General features: G+C 37.0%; 1 protein-coding gene across 1 annotated transcript in view; it reads left to right on the forward strand.

The window, feature by feature from the left end:
* Nucleotides 1-13,618, forward strand: part of BMPR1B (bone morphogenetic protein receptor type 1B) — a 351,886-nt gene that overhangs the window by 70,260 nt on the left and 268,008 nt on the right. The window lies entirely within an intron of this gene.

Here is a 13,618-nt window from a genome sequence, read left to right on the forward strand (position 1 = left end):
TGAATTAATTTTGAAATTTTAAAACCAACATTAAATGAATACTTGTAGACTTGACCTGGTTTATAGTTCAATTTAATTTTAAGCAAGGTTTGACTTATCACAGACTATTTATTTATTTATTTACTATCGTAGTTCAAGTGCAGTTGTCTCCATTTTCCTGCCACCATTCCCCTCACCCCACACATCCCTACTCCCTACCGTGGACCCTACCCTCTTACTTACCACAAGCTTAAATGGTCAAAATATACTGATAAATTTCTTGTTCTAGCAATTTTTTATATTTCTTTTCTTAATAAGAAAATAGTTCAATTTCTTTTCTTAATATTTCTGGTGGTTTTAAAATATGTAACAAATTCTTCAAGTTAAATGTACTCTTTCTTATTTAATCTATAGTTGAAGGAGCAGTAACTGAGCTCTTTGCATTTCCTCTGCTCTGCCCTCCCCCCGTGCGTGAAGGCTGCCATGAAGTTGTCTAGCTCTCTTCACTTCAAACCCCACGCTTCCTTGTCTAACGGCCTTAGTTAGCATCCTGAAATGATAAAAGTTAATATGATACTCTTCTATAGTGCTCTTGTAAAAAAATTATATGAAAATAATTTGTTTTTATAAAAAGTTTTAATGGAAACATTTACAAGTGGCATGAATTTCTGTATGGCAGTGCTTGGGCAGGACCATACCAGGAATAATACAATAGTTGAAGTCTTGTACATATTTGTAACATCATTATGAAGACCATAGCTACAAGTGTAGGCTTTGAAAAAATTTGCTGTATCAGCGATGCCAAAACAACTGGTGTTGAGATTGTGAATGGAAGTTTTTAATAGGGTAAATCACTTTTGACAAATTCTGAACAGAAAAAAATTCTTAATTTACATAGTTGTGTTCTTGAAAACTTCAATGTGTATTAAAAATCTTTAGTACTACATGTTTCTATAAAATGGAGTAAGGCTCTATATTCAGATCATTTTAAACATATTTTTCACTCTCATGAGTCTCTACTCATTCATTCAAAGTCTTGAGGGACCCAGTAATACTCTTTGTTTGAGGTTCTTCTCTGTGTTGCAGTAAACGTGACCAGCCTCTTTTCAGCCCATGAAAAGCAAATAATATTTGCTAGACATTGTACAAGCTAAAAATGTAATCACTTATTTTCAAAAAGGCCAGCCCTAGGTCATTCTCTTGAGAACCTTTGCTCAAGGCTAAACTCTTAAAGTTATGTTCTGTTTTCTAATGTATCAGAGTTTTTCCCCCCTCTGTACACTAGCTACTTTTTCCTATTTCACTTCACACTTTAATATAATCAGTAAGTATAAAGTATTCATATTCCCTTATTTCAGAGTAAGGTTAATATCCATTGAATGGTATAGACTCTAACAATGTCCATGTAACAATACATTTTTAAGCAAGTCACTAGTTGCTAATGAATCATTGTGGGTGACTACCAGAGAGATTTCCTCTCCTGTGAAAGGAATTTCTCTTCATGTAAAGATGGAGCATTTTATTTTAAAATATGTGGGGGTATGATAATCCCACCAAATATTTATGGAGCACTTGCCTAACAGTTTTGTTGCTTTGCCTTCTTTCTTATTTTTAAGTCGGCTAACCCTCTGATGAAGCAGGCATTGGTAATACCTTCATTTTATAGAAGAGAAATAAGAGACCTAGAGAGGTTCATTACCTTGCTCAAGGCCACAGAACTGTGAGGTGGTAGAGCCAGGACTTAAACTCAGGTTTCTTTGACTTTACAGCAGTTGCTGATAAGTTGCAATGGTGTTCAGATGAATCTTTTCAAAAGTGGATCATCACTGTTGAATGTGTCTGGTACAGACCCTCAGAGAAGCACTCCTAATTTCCTTTCTGATTATGTTTATCTGTAATTCCCTTTATTTCCCATTCTTTTTAGTCAGGTAGGTGTGTGGTATATAAAAGTGAACTATACACAGAAACCTACTTGGTGTTATTTAAGTGTCAGAATGTTGATGAGAAATCGATGGGGCCTGAGTACATCAAGCTTGCCAACATCCCGATGCTCATCAGTGATGATGAGCAAGTGACCTTACTCTGCCTGTGTGGTCTAGAGTGGTAGAAATATGGAAATACTGCCATACTTTCTACCATTAACAAAATTATGAATAATAAAACCCAGGAGGCAAAAGACAATGCTTACTTTTTTCTTAACCCTCACATCTGCAACTGATGGGAAAGTCTGCAAAGTTTCCATTTTTCCGATGCCCAGTACCAGTGAAGAAGAGGAGTTTACATGACTGCCACCGGTGGTAATACCTTTGGGATTGCTAGACAGACAGTGCCTCCTAGTCTCCTGTGTATCGTCCTTCTCAGGATTAATAAAGTGATTTAAAATAAATAAGTCATATGAGCAGATCAAACGAGTTCTTGTTGACTGAAATAATCAGATTTTAACTTATATTTAAAATTTAGACAGGCTCCCCATTAAAAATAGCATTTGGTTGCAGTTGCTGAAGCAACCTCATCCAGTTTTCTGCTAAAAGACTAATGAAGACCTAGGAACAAACAAACACAGTAACAGAGGAACAAAGTCTGACACTAAATTGCTTGAAAATTTAATGCCTTTTTTCTGCCTACAAGGAACTGGACTGGGAAACACAGGATTGTTTCATGAAATGACTAACACAGCCAGTCTAACGCCATGATCTTTCAACAATGAGAAGATGGGGCAGCAGTCCCTCAAATGCAGGGGCGATGTTTTTCTGAGGATGCTGTTGTGGTTACCATCACTTATGCCTTCATTATCCCAAGTCTTTTCACATCTGTCTGGCAGCTGCAAGAGCATAGAAAGCAGCAAGTGCATGAAACAGTGGGAGAGTTGGAGGTACTAACTGCTCCATCCTAAGGGAACAGGTCACCTCAGGTAGAGGAATTGAGGTGGGAATGGAGAACTGAAGGGCAGGCATTTCAGGCTTCAGTGATTCTTCCCAGACCAGCAGTAGTTAGGGAGGAGGTTTCTCTGCATTCCAGAAGGTCAGCTTTAAATGAACTGAAGTCACTGAGAATTGGGCCTGTTACACTTTATGTTTAACTGTAGTCCTGCTACAAAATAGAAAAGAGAGTTCTTTTAAAAATATTTTATTTATTAGTTTTTATTGTATTTTTCATTACCATTTATCCCCCTATACCCTTTTCCACCCCCAGCAACCCCACAAGCACCACACTGTTGTCCATGTCCATATCTATGAGTTTTTTCTCTCTTTCATTTTTGCTCAATCCCACCACCAATGGTGTATTTCACAGCACTAGAAGATATATTTCAAAAATTTATACAGAACCACAAAAGGCCCTGCATAGCAACAGAGATCCTAAGAAAGAAGAACGAAATTGGGGGAATCATGCTACCTAATATCAAACTATACTACGAGGCCATAGTAATCAAAACAGCATGGTACTGGCATAAAAACAGACACATAGATCAATGGAACAGAATAGAGAACCCAGAAATAAACCCACACCTTTATAGTCAATTAATATTCCACAGAGAAAGCAAGCACGTACACTGGGCTAAAGATAGTTTATTCAATAAATGGTGTTGGGAAAATTGGACAGAGAGGTGCAGAAATATGAAACTAGACTACCTTCTTAACCACACACAAGAATAAATTCAAAATGGATTAAAGACTTAAATGTTAGCTCTGGCTGGTGCGGCTCAGTGGGTTGAGTGCCGGCCTGCAAACCAAAGTGTTGCTGGTTCAATTGCCAGTCAGAGCACACGCCTGGGCTGTGGGCCAGGTCCCCAGCAGGGGGCATGTGAGAGGCAACCACACATTGATGTTTCTCTCCCTTTCTCCCTTCCCCTATGTCTAAAAATAAATAAATAAGTTTAAAAAAAAGACTTAAATGTTAGCCCTGAAACCATAAAAATCCTAGAAGAAAACATTGGCAGCAAAATCTCAAGATACTGCTCATAGCAATATTTTGTCAGATATAACTAACCAGGCCATGGAAACAAAAGAAAAAATAAATGGGAGTAAAGCAAACTAAAAACTTTTTGCATAGTGAAGGAAAACATCAACAAAATACAAAGACAACCCACAGAATGGGGGGAACATATTTGCCTATACATCTGGTAAGGAGTTAATATCCAAAATTTATAAAGACCTTACAAAACACCAAAAAAGCCCCAAACAACCCAATTAAAAATGGGCAAAGGACCTGAATAGTCACTTCTCCAAATCAGACATACAGTTGGTCAATAGATATATGAAAAGATGCTAAACATCACTAATATCAGAGAAATGCAAATTAAATCCACAGTGTGTCAGCTCACACCTGTCAGAATGGCTATCATCAATAAATCCACAAACAACAGGTGCTGGTGAGGTTGAGGAGAAAGCACTGTTGGTGGCAATGCAGATTGGTGCAGCCACTGTGGAAAGCAGTATGGAGATACCTGAACAATTAAATATGGATCTGCTTGACCCAGCAATCTCACTTCTGGGAATATATTTGAAGGAACCCAAAACAGTAATTTGAAAGAACATAAGCACCCTTATGTTCATTGCAGTGTTATTTACAATCACTAAGACATGGAAGCCCAAGTGTCCATCAGTGAATGAATGGATAAAACAACTATGGGACATTTACACAATGGAAGATTACTAGGCCATAAAAAAGAAGAAAATTTTACCCTTTGTAAAAATGTGGATGGATCTGGAGAACATTATACTAAGTGAAATAAGGCTGCCAGAGAAAGACAAATGCTATGATTTCACTCAACGAGAAAAACAGAGACAGACTCATAGATAAAGAGTGGAACATCAGCTAAGGGTTGGGGAAGGTTGTGGGGGTTGGGGATTGAGCAAAAAGGAAAAAGGACTCATGGACATGGGCAACAGTGTGGCGATTGCAGATGGGAGGGGTATTAGGAGACTAAATGGTAATGGAAAATATAATTAAAAAATTTTAAAAACTTATAAATGTAAACAAATGGTAAATACAAATGACTAATAAATATTTAAAAAATCCAGTCTTATTGTCATGCAAATAAATCCCCATGAGAATAAAAATGAGTCTCACTTTGTGCCAATCAAGTTAACAGATATTATCAAGTGCTAGAAAGCACAAGTTCAATGAAAAAGTGCTGTTTGAAATGTATATTTAATTAGTTGGGCAACATTTTCTTAAAAAGGTTAGCATTTTATCTAAAGGAATAATGCATATGTAGTAAGACATATATAAAGATAAGAGAAATTGAAAAAATTTTGTAAACTATGACAGACTTAAATGTAGTAATAACTTATAGCTATAAAATTATGGTTTTGAAATTGTTTAATGCAATAGAAATGCTCTTTCTATATAATACAGATTTAGGTTTCCTATGATGGATGCTAACAGGTGAACAGGAAAAATATATTAAAGTGGAAAATAAATTTGGGAAGCTGCTTGCCACCCAAGTTTGTTATGACTTACCTCCTAGGACATTTATGATTTGAGAAGTCACAATTAATGTTAGCACTTTAGAGCCTTGAGGAATCCTGCAATAAAGATATCTGCTAACTTTGCTCCAACTGTTTTATACCATTTTATGCCACAGAACACTGTTTTCAGTGGAACAGATATTAACATTATAATTTCCCATAAGAAAGTTCTTTTAATACCAGTTTGGGAAACAATATATTAAATTTAATAAAAGAAATGGAATTAATTATACCAAATAACTTAAAATTATCTCTGAACAGTGGAATTGTTTTGTACCTATATGTAACTCTTAAATTTTCCTTAATAAGAATTTATTCAACAACAGTGTAATCCCTGTTTTAGTAAGAAAATACAGCAAATGTTTTTTTAAAAACTAAGTTTGGGGAACTGCAGCTGTAAAACTTTGTAGTCATTAGAGGTTATAAAATGAGCCCATTATCTTGATGGGATTTCATGATGTTTTGTTGGTACAGAATCTCAGGTTAGGTATTTATTTCAAAATGTGGAGAGAGAGATTTTGACCTACTTTTTAATGCACACAGAGTTGCTTCCTCCTTAATTGTGTGAATGGTGAGTTCCAATGGGCCAAAAAACTGACAGTTATCCCGAGTCACAGTAGAGTGAACAGAGTTGTTGTCTATTTCATTATTTTGTCCTAATAATAGAACTGAGTACAATCCTTGTCTTATTTGTTATTAACCCCAAACATGAAAAATGGAACAGGGAGGTTAGCCATTGATGGGGGAGGGTGTGTGTGTTTGTGCGCTCGTGCACACGTGTGTGCGTGCCGTGTCTGTTTAACTCTCTAACTTCATCCTCATTTTCCTCACTTGTAATACATCAAAGTTAAAGACACTGTAAGCCTATCTCTTCAGAGTCTTTTCCACCCTTTCCAAATGAACTTCAATTCTTCTAATTATTCACAGGTGAGATTAAATCAAAAGATTTCTGTTCATGTTATTTTTCTGTTTCTCTTCTTTCTTTTTCTTTTAGAGATGACTATCTTTCTTTTCACAGGTATGTTAATAGATAAGCATGTCAATATAGTTTACTATTGCCATATCATATTATTATATTAATACAAAAATTTTAGACTAAAAGGCAAATCTGGAAGTGATTTAGATCCTTGCTTTTTTGAAGAATTTGAATTGTGGTCCCATCAGACTGTCTAGAGCAAGTTAAATTGGGAGGTGAAAGAATTAAGCTTCAAGATGTTACAAAGGGTAGTATTCACTTTAAGTTGTGAAGTGAAGTTGAAAGAAATGTATGTTCTAGTTAACAATTTTTTTAAAACCCAGCTTTTCATTTTTTCGGTTATTCAAGTTAATTTTTTTGTGATTTAAACTGAAGACATTAGCACACACAAATGCCCTTCTCATGAGGGATGCTTTAATGCTGCAGAGCAGATAAGCCAGTCTTATTTTATGTACGGTAGTGTACACAGGGTCAAAAGCATTTCTCCCCCCATGTTAATTAACTAGGTAAGACACTTTCGGAAGATCTTGTGCACATTTATTTTTAGAACATTCAGAGTCCTGGAATCCTCATATGGTCAGCTCCTGCATTCTTGATTTGGCGAGCACTTTGATCAGTGTAGTGTGGCAGTTTTGCAGCCAAATCCCAAACCAGGTGGCATAAAGATGATGAACCTTCAAACAGCAGGCTGCATTCAGCGACAAGGCTTTTTTAGAAGAGTTAATGTGCAGTAGTAATAACAATAATTGAAAAATCTGTGAAAATAACAAATAGAACATTTTTGAGTGACTTTGGCCCACAATGTGAGCAATAATAAGTAAATGAATGATAGGTCGTGTGGTTAGGATTTCAAAAGTAATTCATTTCCATTTTATCCCCGGAAAAACGCCCCTCTTCCTGGTCTCCAGGAGCTCAGTTAATGATTTGCATTGTGACCAGTGTGGTTTTGGAGATCTTCATCTGTAACTAATTAGAACTTGTTTTTTTTTTGTTTGTTTGTTTGCTTTTGTTTCTGGAATTTCTACCTCTTTGGGGAAACTCCCTCATTGGAATAAAGCTAATTTCTCTTCACGGATTCTCTCTTCACAAATGGTTCCCTAACCCTTCCTAAACGGTGAAGTTCTTCTGATAAAGGGAGAAATTGAAGGTTGAAAGAATTAACGAGGCTGTTTATTTTATATGCAGATTTCACTAATGAAAATTCGGTCACCTTTGGGTAAGGGGGAAATAAAGTAAGGTCTGAGGATTAGATGGTAGATGGTATAGGCTGCAGACTTCAAGAGCAAAAATTGTGTATTTATAAGCATTGAGAGACCCAGAACATCATTACGATGCTGAGCAAGTATAATACTGTTTCCAAAATAGTCATCGGATGTGATGGACTGAGATAAACATAATCTCAAAGGGAGCTCTTGAGGGCAGGGGCCGCTTCCTGTTTATTTTTTCAATTGCTAGGTCTTAAATAGCAGTTTTCACACAATAGGTTAGCTGAAGTATCCATCAAGTAAATGAAAAAAAACTGATGCATAAGGATTCAATATATGAATTAAATAGTTTGTATCTATGTTATTAAACTTCTGTTGGTCTCTGTACTGAGGCATATTCCTTTTTTTTAAAGAAGATGTTTAGTACTTATAGATATTCATTTTATTCAGTTTTTCTAGGAGTTTGTTCTTCTTCCTGTTAGTAACCATTGAGATCACAGTATGGTAAATTCTGTTTTACAGAGTTACCAACGAGCTTGGAGTTTTGGAGGCCTGAGTCATCTTGATTCTAGGCATTTCTGGTACCACTTCATCTTAGAGGTTTTAGAGCTCAGTCCACTTGGAAGTTCACTGTCATGTCTGTGTCTGTTTCGTGCACAGATTCCCATTTCACTCCACATCATCCCATCCCATCTTCATTCCTTCATATGCATGTATATATTTTTCACTTTTGTGTTGAGAGGTATCTTATAGTGCAGTGATTAAGGGAAAGCATGCTGTGGCTACACTGGATTCAGAATTCAGTTCTGCTACTTATTAGCTCCATGATCTAGGATAAATTATTTAACTCCTGTGCCTCAGGTTCCTGATCTGTAAAAATTGGGTGAACAGTATCACTTATTTCTCAGAGCTGTTGAAAGATTAAATGTGATGATACGTGTAAATGAGCTTAGAACAATGTGTGGTACATATCGAAATTCCTTGGTCTATGAAGGCTGATGAGAGCTTGGTATTACCTGTTTCATCAAAGAGGTTTCCTGACCTAGTTTGACCAAGTCTCAGCTGTTCCTGTGGTGTGCCCCGCGCATGCTCTGAGAGTTCCTACACCAGACTCCACACTGCTCCAGTCACCCGAATTCCATCTATCTTTAGAATTAGGAAGGTCCATGTCAAATGTTTTATCCTACCCCTTGTTTTACTACCAAAGTAAAGGGTCAGCATCAATCCTTGTATTCAGCCCTCTCCTGATACAGAAGTAAAGAGTCGATCCCTGACCTCGCACAGCACGTCACCAGAGGAGACTGCAGACTTTTGGGGTGTAGGAACAGAATCGTGCTTTTTAGCATCCCTGTTCTTTATTGCAGCACTGAGCAAAGAAGCTCCCCCAGAAACACATGCTGATTGTAAAATCGTGCTGGTTGCTAATCTGTCTTCCAGAAGAGAAATTGAGGAATGGTATATGATGACCTGGGTCAGAATAGAGTTACGCCATATACAGTTTCAGTTGTGCGCTTACTAATAGACTGGGGCTAATCAAAGGCTGTCTCACAATGACAGTCTCTGCTGTTTGAATAAAACAGAATCATCCTAAGGATGAATTTCATCCAGGTAGGTGAATAGTTTGTATTTACTGCTTATTAAAGTTTGTTTGTGAAGGAATAATACCTTTCAGTGGAAATAGCAACAGTAGTTGCCAACTTCAGGTGGTGCTACTGTGTGCCATCCACGACCCGTCTCCTAGCACCAAATCTTGACTGCAGAGCCTTAAAGAAAAGAAAGGCAAGATGACTTGGAAGATTTAAAATTTAATAAAAACTTCAGATCATTTTTAAATAAAAGATTTTCATTTAGAAGAGTTTCGTGTTTCATAGAAATGGTGCTTCTAGGGAGCCCCCCAGGCTGTGCCTGGCTCTGGAGGATGTTGGCTGCTGGTTGCCCCCACGTTAAGTACTGCCGGACGGTAGGGGCCCCTTACTGTCCTTGGCAGTGTGGAGTGGAGCACAGCAGTACTAGACTGTTCCTTCCCACTCAAATCTCTCTAAGATCTTCAGGCTGTTCAAGCTGAAAGGTGAAGAAATTAGTAGCACTCGGTATTTATTTTGCAATTGCTATTTGGTTTCTAATTTGGGTTGTGTATTTTCCTTTAATGTTTCATTTTGACAGAATGTATTTTAAAATGGACTTTTCCTGTGGATAAACATTTTATGATATGATTTTTCTCAAGTTCTAGGCGACAATGTGGCTGTGTTTTATTTACTTGAATCATTTGTGATGAGAACCAGGCTCAAACTTATTTCAGAAATAGTGTTAATTATACAAATGAAAGAGGCAGATATCTTTTTGATTCATCTACACATTTCAGAGTTGCTCTGCAGTGCATTCCTGAAACCATAGCTAAGTAATCATACAACATCTTTTAATGTTGGCAGATATTTTATACTTGCCCATTAGAAGTTATATTTATTTAATACTGTGTATGATATAACTGCACAATATTGTGTGGTTTCAGGCAGAATGAGATTTGATACATGAGTAGGTAGTGTATGGTAATGAGGTTAAAGGTGATGGAAGATAGATACAAATCTACATGAGGCACCGAAGATTTAAATTGTTCTTTTAACTAATGCAGATTTCGGTTGATATCATATTGGTATTTATGAAAACAAAAGAAAAGTAAACAAGATGGTTGGTCAGGCTTTGTTATCAGGTATCGGCATTTCGTGTAGGCAGAATTCAAGGAATGTGTGTTGTGATAGCACTATTGGACAGAAACAGTGGAAGTGGCTCGAGCGGTCCCCCTTACAGTGACCGGAATCCGGTCTCCAGGAGAGCCTGTCTCGGGTGCACCTTGGACTGCATTTCCGCCTGCCTCCCCCTTTGCATCTCCTCACAGCAGGTGGGAGGATGTCATAGTAAACCCTCGATTATTAAAAAATCACCACCAATGTACTATTTAGGAGATTTTGGCAGGGGAGAGTAGGGGTCGAGAAAGGACTGAGGAGTCATTCTGGGTGTTAAGATAACCTGAATTCCCTAGGAAGGACATGTTTCTTAGCTACTATTTCTGAGCCATGCAGTTTAGTTTTTTTGTTTTATGTTTTATATTACACATAAAAATATTTTTAATAGCCTAGTGGTATATGGTGGTTCAGTTTATATTTTACAAATGATATACTGCATTACAATAATTTATAGAATTTTAAGGTTTATGAATATAGTGTGGATTAATTCAGAAAAATAATTGTAAATTTAGTTGTTTTTATTTATTAAAACTAATATAGAATGTAGTGTATAGTTCAAAACAAATCTGGTCATACTGTTTCCTACTTAAAATCTTTCAATAGCTCTGTTGCCTTTGAGATGGAATTCAGCATTTCTATCACAGAAGCCTCATATTTTTCAGTTCTTTTGCAGAGCTGTGCTTATCTCCAGTCGGCTCTTTCTGCCCTTCTGAAGAGGGCCTGTGTCATCCTGCATCTTCTTGCGCTCTCTCCATCCACATTTGTACACTTTTCAGAGGACAACCGCTTTTTTTTCTCTGATCGAGAAGGTACAGCTCATGAGACATGTCCACCAGCTTTGTGCCTCCACCTGTAACCACCTATATTCCCACATATTTGTACTGCTTTCCCTTCTTTCTAACGATAAGGCTTCTCCCTAAGACAATAGACTTAATTCAGTCATTTTCTATCTCCTCCCTGTCTCGTTTTCTGCTCTGCTGGCTCCTTCTTTGCCAACTCTTTCCCTTTCAAAATTCTCCCCTGCCCAATGTCAACCGCTCACAGCTGCCTGCTGCTCTAACTCTACCTCTAGAAAGAAGTTGTCTATGTTCCAGACCACCCGTTCGTGGTTGCCTCATTGTCTGTAGCCGCAATTGCTTTTATCATGTCACTAATGACCGTTGACTTGCCAAATATCATAAATGCTTGTTTCAGACCCTGGCATACCCCCTATATCCAGTAGTGCCACATATTGAACACCGTAAGTATAGTGAAATGAGTGACATTTTCCATGCATGTTATCATACTTCTCTTCATCTTATTTATATGACTGCCCCCTCTCTAGATTCTTGTACTGGCTCTTAAATATCTATTTTCCCTAGGCTCTGAGAGACCACTCTGTCTCTCACTCTTGCTCCATTTCCTTTTCTCTGGATAGATGTCCCTTTCACAAGCATGCCTCCAAATATATAGCAGGTCTCTCACCTCAAGTCTTGACCCTCAGTAAAAGACTGCACTCTTTTTGTGTGTTCCATAGGTACCTCAAACTCAGTATGTCCGAGTTCAGACTCCTGGTCAATCCCGTTAAGCGTAGTTTTTTTATGTTATCATCTATAAGTGAGATCTCTATTAGTGACATCACTAGATACACAAACACTAAACCAGAAATCTAAGAACAACACTCTAGTTCTTGATGCCTCTAGTTTATGAATTGAATCTTCCCCCTCCCTTTATTCCTGTATCTTAGGGCCTTAGTTCAATGCCATCTGAATTCTCAGCTGAAATGGCATGAGTTTAGTCTGCCTGCCTGCCTTTTTAGCTTTGGCTGTCTACATTTTGTTACTTTTAATTTTTTTTAACCCAAAGAAAGCTATTTTAAAATATTTTATTTATTTTTTTTTTAGAAAGAGAGGAAAGGAGGGAGAAAGAGAGGGAGAGAAACATCAATGTGTGGTTGCCTCTCATGTGGCCCCCACTGGGGACCTGGCCTGCAACCCAGGCATGTGGCCTGACTGGGAATCGAACTGGCCACCATTTGGTTCGCAGCCTGCGCTCAATCCATTGAGCTACACCAGCCAGGGCCCAAAGAAAACTTTTTACAGTTGCACTGGAATTCATGAATTTTTTTTTTGAGCAAATGGAAAATGCTTGTTTGTGAATGCTTGAGAAAACAGAATTTTTCAGAACCTTCAAAAAGTGATTGACACATTGCTCAATGTTTATGGTTTAAATTTAATTATGCTACTTTTGAAAATTGGTTGGTTTTAGCTTCATATTAAGATATTAATTTACTTCCTTACTTGGTAGAAAAGAGGGCTCCCCACTGTCACTGGTTTTGGGAATGGGGAGACTAATGGGATTTTATGTCCTTAGAAGGGGACAAGAAGTATCCCTTACTTCCAGTGTCGGAGGTTAAGCATAGCTTTAACTGTTGTATCGGGGAAAGGGCCTTGCTGAGTAAAGATAAAAGCCAATCCTTAATGCCATAAAAAGAAGCAGAGTAAAAATATTCTTGGAACATGGAAATGTTTGAATTTATGCAAATGCATTGAACTTAGTAATCTAAAATATTGCATAAGAAGACGAGTGTTTATGTTCAGTTAGTCACTTTAATTCATTTAAAGATATATTTCATCTCAAGGATTCCAAGTTTGGTAGAATAGATGTGATGGATCAAATGCTGCTTTTCATTTCTTCCTTAGCTCTAATTTCTTGTTAGCAGTGTTTGTTTACATAGTAGCATGAGTCTTCATGGAGTCATTTAAAAGTTAAATGTTAGAGCTAAAAAGTGAAAGACTGTGTCTTAAATTTCTATAAACCTGTTTTTTAAAATAAAGAAGTTGTGATTTGTCTAAAGTCTTACTATCTCACCCATACATATAAAGGAGCAATGATGATTCATTTTGCTGTTTGCTAGATGACTTGTGAATTTCATTTTACTCTTTTCATGATACAAAAGATAAAACCTCCATAGCCTTTCTTTTAAAGTCTAGAATCATTATTCATATATTGTATGAAAACAATTTTACACTTTTTCCCCTTCAAACCTCTTTCGTTTATATTACTAAGTACCAGAAGAAAGTCAAATTTTTCCTGTGATGCTAAAATTTCTTCCAGATCATATGCTGAAGTACCCTTTCCTTTTTTTTCCTTTGAGGCCCCTCTTAAATGATCAAATGTAGACTTTTAAGGATATATGGCCAACTCTTTAATCTAAGTTACTTCTGTCTAAATTTATATTATTTGGATAGCACATATCTTCAATAT

This window comes from Artibeus jamaicensis, unplaced genomic scaffold, assembly GCF_021234435.1.
Source record: "Artibeus jamaicensis isolate MK-2021 breed Jamaican fruit bat unplaced genomic scaffold, CSHL_Jam_final contig_452, whole genome shotgun sequence".
Lineage (NCBI taxonomy): Eukaryota > Metazoa > Chordata > Mammalia > Chiroptera > Phyllostomidae > Artibeus > Artibeus jamaicensis.